Below are 6,271 nucleotides of genomic sequence, written 5' to 3'. Positions count from 1 at the left end.
AACTCTCTTTTAGAAGTTGCATTGCTACCGAAGTCATTGTCCTTCTAATGAAGAGGTCAATCCGACTTATAATGCATCTCCTCTTTGCTTCTTCACCAAAATTTTTCTTGTCTTTCTTGCTTTCTAGCAGACATTGATGACAATTCAACTATTCTCTCTTTTCATTGCTAGTCTTTTGTTTGATAAGACTAGGACAGAGAAAAGATGTAGCTTTAATGAATTCGTCAACCATCATGTTATCTTTCTCCAACAGTAATAAAGTGAATATAATGCTGAAGGCTTCCAACTTTTCAGTAACAACCTTCTTATAGTTACATCTTATTACGATTGTCGATGAAATGAGTATAGAATTATTTGAGTAACCGAATGATAAGATTCTTCAAAACATTCTATCTTTGTTGGATTTCCAATAAAATCTGGACAACGTCCTCATTGGATATCCCTTTAACATCGGTGTGTACCAAGACTTGTCCTACTACTTCCAAGAAAGTAGCTTGACATTCTTCCTTAAAGAACTTGTTGAGTACATGCATAAAATGCATTCTCAAACTTCCTTTGTGAAGCATTGTCGAGGAAATGGAGAACATAAATTTGGTGAATACAAATTTCAATCTTTTAGCAATGAGAATCGTATCCATTTACATTTCCAGTCTACTAAATTTTGGCCTTCGAGTTTTCTTTCAAGATCACAGCTAATGGATAAAGCGACATAATTGATATTGACTGAGAAAAAATAAAAGGTATTCATCACACAACCATACATGATAAAGGAATGTAAAACCATAAAACATTGGAGAATCACATATGCTATTAAAACGCTAAATAAACAAGCACCAAAAGATTTTAAAAAGTTTTTCTTGGTCACAATACCGACAAATAGTCCAGAGACCATAAGAATGGCATGGCTGCCTAATATTGCCTAAGCTAGTACCATAATTCTAGTCCTCAAGAATCTAATCTTGCTTTGAATACTCCTCTAAAGAAAGGTCGCACGCCACTCAATGAGATTCTAAGACCATGGTTAACATCTTTTAAACAATGCTCAATTCATGATAATATTGCTCCCACTGGATACAATATTTCTTCAGAAATATGCCTTTCATTTAAAAGAACCATTTTAGTTATTCAAATCTTATGAAAGCTGTAAATATTACTAATAACATAACTCCTCTAAAGAAAGGTCGAAATGTTATCTAATTTACTTCACATTTGAATACCATTTATGGAGACCATATACAACATGACTGTTCGTAATTATCGCTTAGTTATTTTAACAAAATGGTTTTCATTTGATTATCATGCAAGCAAATAATTTATTTAACTCACATAAGATGTAAATCACATAGGCAAATAATTTTGCACACTTTGCCACATCACATATAATCAAATAAATCATTTGATTTTAAACCACTAGTGTCTAAAATCAAATAATTAAAATAAATCACAATTTATCCTTTCCATGAACCATGGTACTCCGGATAAAAGGGATTAAATAAAACATATACTCTATTTGAATAAATCAGATATCTAGGGTATAAAAATTAGGTCAAGACCACACATTGGGCCTTGCCTATTAATCGGGCCATCTAAAACCCTAATTAGGGTTTCGCCCTAAAATAAAAACAACTAGCCGCCGCCGCCTTGTAGGGTTCCGCGCCACCGCCGTCTTCATCGGGCTGCCCACCCGCCGCCGAACACCGGCAACCACCACCGCCAGCCACGCCGCCGCCAGCTGCCCTGCCGCCTTGATCTGGATGCGGCTTAGCCTGCTAGGGTTTCAGCCGCAGCCAAGGCTGCCTCGCCGCTGACCTGCCGCCGCCGCCAGCCCCTGCCGCCGGCCTGCCCAGCCGCCATCGACGCCGCCAGCCTGGAGCCGCCACTGCAGCGCCGCAGCCGCTGCTTCACAAAGCAGCCGCCACCGCCGCCGCCGCCGCTTGCCGCCGACCAGATCTGCGTGCGGCCGAGCCCGCTAGGGTTTCGGCCGCCGCCTAGGTCTCTCTAGCCGGTCTTGTTCTTCGTCTTGTTTGCTCCATTGTATTACATTTCTTTGTATTCTAACTATTACATTTGTTCACAAAAGAAAAAAAAATACAAGGGAGAAACAAAACCTAATCTACCACGGTCAACCCCCGTGGGTTTACAATAAAACGAAGAACAACAAGATTCAACAATCACGCAATATTGCAAGCATGAAAACAATCATCCATCACATTTTTCAAATTATATAGATCTACATAATTAAAACACATATATAGAACATAACAATATAGAAATAGAATATACTATCATAGATCTACAATATTCTTGATCTAGAATATTCTCTCTTGGATCTAGAATAAAATTTCAAAGATCTAGAATATTCTCTCAGATTTAGAATATTCTTATAGATCTAGAATATTCTTTCTTGCAACTATATTAAAAATAGATCTAGAATATATTCTATAGATTTTGGAATATTCTTTTCATAGATCAAGATATTCTTTACTGATCTAGAATAAAATTCATAGATCTAGAATATTCTTATGCAGATCTAGAATATTCGATTACGGATCTAAAATATTCTTCACGGATCCAAGAACATTTGAAAAAACCAGATTAAATCCACATAATCAGAGCCTAAAAGCATGGCTCTGATACCAATTGTTGGGGATAATCGCAGCGGAAATTGCAAATTAAATAAATCCACAAAAGAATCTATTTAGGAGATTATGTAGATCGATTCAATTTCATGCTTGAACATGTAGAGACATATAATTGCGCAATTAATCACATAATTTAAATTAAATTATGATGTTGAATACTTACAATAATGATTCTCCAAAGAATCGAAGTGGCTTGCTACTTCTCCACGTGTGGATCTTGAAGCTTGATTGTGAATGCAAGACCAAAGATCTTCTAACCTATGACCCTTAACTCTATAGATCTAAATTCCTCGTGGGAGAAATCTTTTAGAAATTATAAGGATCTTGAAGGAGAAGACAAGAAAAACCAAGAACACACAAAGAGGAATTTCGAGTTCCTCTATTAGAGAGAGAGGGCCGAAAATTCCAAGTGTGGAGGCTAGGGTTTTGTGTTATTTTTGTATCCTCTCCTTACATCCTTATTTATAGAGTTTATGATGGGCTAGGTTAGGGATCTATGGGGCTTGGATTGGGCCTCCCCAATTGGACCTTCTTTACCAATTAAATTATAACCCATAATTCTAAGGCCAATGGAATATTTCTTGTGCCAATATCGATGAAATACTGACCGCCCATCCAATCCGTGATTACAAGCAATCCGGGTTAACCTCTTTAATATATTATTTCCCGTGTCTAAGACTTTCTATATCCATTAATTAATTTGTAGTCTGCTATAGACTTTAAATTAATTAATATCTTTTTATTTCCAAGAGTTTGTCTAGTACGAGATGTATATCAAAATATACTTTTCCTTTTCTATTTATTCTTGGATTAAATCCAAACCGGCCGGGTTTTCGAATAATAGAACTTCTCTCGAACACCTCTTGGGGATATAGTCAAACCACGCAGGCACACGATTCAATGTAATAATAAAACTGACACCATACTAGTTATTAATTACTACTACCCAAGATATCAGGAATATTGGGTTACGAAAAACCCGCACCTATTGATAAGTCAAAACAGCGTATGATTAAATAACGTGTGTCCTATATTTTTACAAAGATTAGGAAATATTAAATCTCCAAGACATCGTCTTACAGTAGATAGCAGCAAAGACGTGTCTATACTTTAGATCCATTCAATGCTATACCACACCAGTGTCACTAGTCATTCTCAAGGTAAAGACGACTTTCGGATGGACACTGCAACCTTTCACGATAGGTAGCCAAAGCCTATCTAGGTTGTGAAAAAGTTTTACTTCTACAAGGTACCGGTTGGGCCACCTACTGTGATGACCTGTTCCACGACCCAACCTTAAATGTGGAAGACTTAGACTGATTTTACTTTCCGGCGCTTTAATTGTATAATTTAATATATAATTAAATACGGTCAATACCCATTAAAGTAAAATACACAGTATGAAGAAAACATTTATTATTCTCATTAAATGAAGAGTGTTTACAATATACAAGCAATTTGTCAAATTCAAAATAAACTCGAAAAATGCTTTTTAGTATATCTGTTCCAACATAAACATCACTGATCCTGTACTCCGATTGGCACAAGTATATATCGGGTACAATCTCTTGGGTCAAGTGGGTGCAACCCTCACTACTCCAGAGCTGTATTTCATGTGGTGCATGCTGAACAACGTGAAGGTCCACCTCGGGTATTGGACTGCCTATGCATGCCAGAGAGTCAGGACTCACTCCGACCGCCATCTCTACACGTGCAACTTGCTGGGAGCATACCTCCAGAGGAATGTGTCAATGAAGATAGCCAACTCAGTCACCAACCTGCTAATGTGTAGCGACCCAGGATACTTCGATCCTCCGTTCTTCTTCAACAAGGGATTGACGATAATGAAGGATGGCGTGTTGAGATTTTACGAAGTAGGGAAAGCTGACGAAGTGAAGATAAAAACAGAGAAGGTGGAGGAAGAAGGTGATGAGAAAATGGCAAGTGAAGGGTGGCAGACAAGGATGGAAGAAACAATGTTGAAACTGGGAGCAAATACGGTGCAGCAACAGGAGATTTTGCTGAAGCTGCACCAGGAGGCGGTAACTCAAAGGGAGATGATGGCCGCGCAAGCTAACAAGATGGCCCAGGCCGTGGAGACAATGATGAAAATGGTCACCGTGGTTGACCAAAAGATCCTCCGGGCCCAACAGCCGCGCATGCCTCCGAAGTTGCCCACAGAATCTAGGCAGCTGACCCCACGAGTCACCCCAGAGAAGCCAGCCTCCGGCGCCCAGGGAATGCCACCAGAGAAGAAGAGAAAGGACAGCGAGACCACCACCAGCGTACCAGTGAAGAAGGATACCCCCAGGCCAGGGGAACAAAAGGCCAACAAGGATGATGAACCAAAGCCCAGCCAGAAGAAAGCAAAGACGGTGCCCAAGAAGTCTGGTCCTACGGGGGACCAGAGCCAGAATTGACCCCCCCCCCCCATAACCAAGTAATTTTAAATTTCAGTTTTTTTTTTATGTCTTTTTATGTTTTAGTTCGTTTTTTACAAAGCATGCCCGTTTTTTTTATGTGTCTGTAAATATTTGTCCGTTAGCTATCTTCTCTCACTTAGCCCGATGCTCGGTCTAAGTGTGAGAAGTTTGTTTTCTTTTTATATATAGCATGCTTTGGTATCTGTTAATTTGTGTACCTTCTCCCACTTAGCCCGATGCTCGGTCTAAGTGTGAGAAGTTTGTTTTTATATAATATGTGTTTTTATATAATATGTGTTTTCAAACTTCTATGCCATCGGCAAAGCTAATATCTTACTTAATTCACATCATAACATACACGAGACTTCCACTTGTGGAACTTGTCTCATTCTTCTTGATCTCATTAAGTGTCGGAGGAATGAATGTCCATATGAATTCCTCAATGAGTTCAGTGCAAAATGAAGAAAGGATGGATGCCCGAGTGGATGCAAGGATGGATGTTAGAATGGAGCAGCTGGAGAAGACTATTCTAACCGCCCTGGGGAAGAACGACTCACCGGGTCCAACAGAAAAAGAAAACAAGTACTGGGTCTAGAAAATGGTTACAATTATTGCGGATCTCGAGGAGGGATGGATTGTCCAGCCCATATAAATGCTGTAGGAAATTGGAACCAAAATAATCAGGGCAGTAATTGGAACTAGTGGAAAATTAAAGACGCTCCATGGAGGGACAATCCATGCTTCATGTGGTCCGATGGGAATCAAAACCCTCAACTCCAGATTATTAACTCAGAAGGAAACCAAGGGAACCAATCCAACTGGTCCGGAAGGAATCAAGAGGGACAGGAAAACTGGAATCAATGAGCACAAGGTAATTGGAGTCAAGGAGGTCTAGGAAATCAACCCAGCTGGAACAATATGAATCAAAATAATAAGGGAAGCTCATATGTACCCCCACACCAGAGGAACAACAACTATCAAGGACCAGGGAATCAGTACAACAATAACCAAGGAGGTCAATGAAACTTTTGCCCGCATCAAGGGGGTGGACCAAATCATGGTCAAGGGCCAAGTGGCAGTCAACCGAACTCCAGGAATCTGGATGATATGGTCCATGACCTAGTGAATTCTCAACAGCACATGCAGAACAACTTACTGGCAAATAATGACGTAGTCCACAAGCTCCAGGATGCTCAGTAGGAACAC

This window comes from Salvia hispanica, chromosome 4 (assembly GCF_029641045.1).
Source record: "Salvia hispanica isolate PSC_SH4W2 chromosome 4, Shi_PSC_v1, whole genome shotgun sequence".
Taxonomy (NCBI): domain Eukaryota; kingdom Viridiplantae; phylum Streptophyta; class Magnoliopsida; order Lamiales; family Lamiaceae; genus Salvia; species Salvia hispanica.
Note: the sequence above shows the minus strand (reverse complement) of the source record.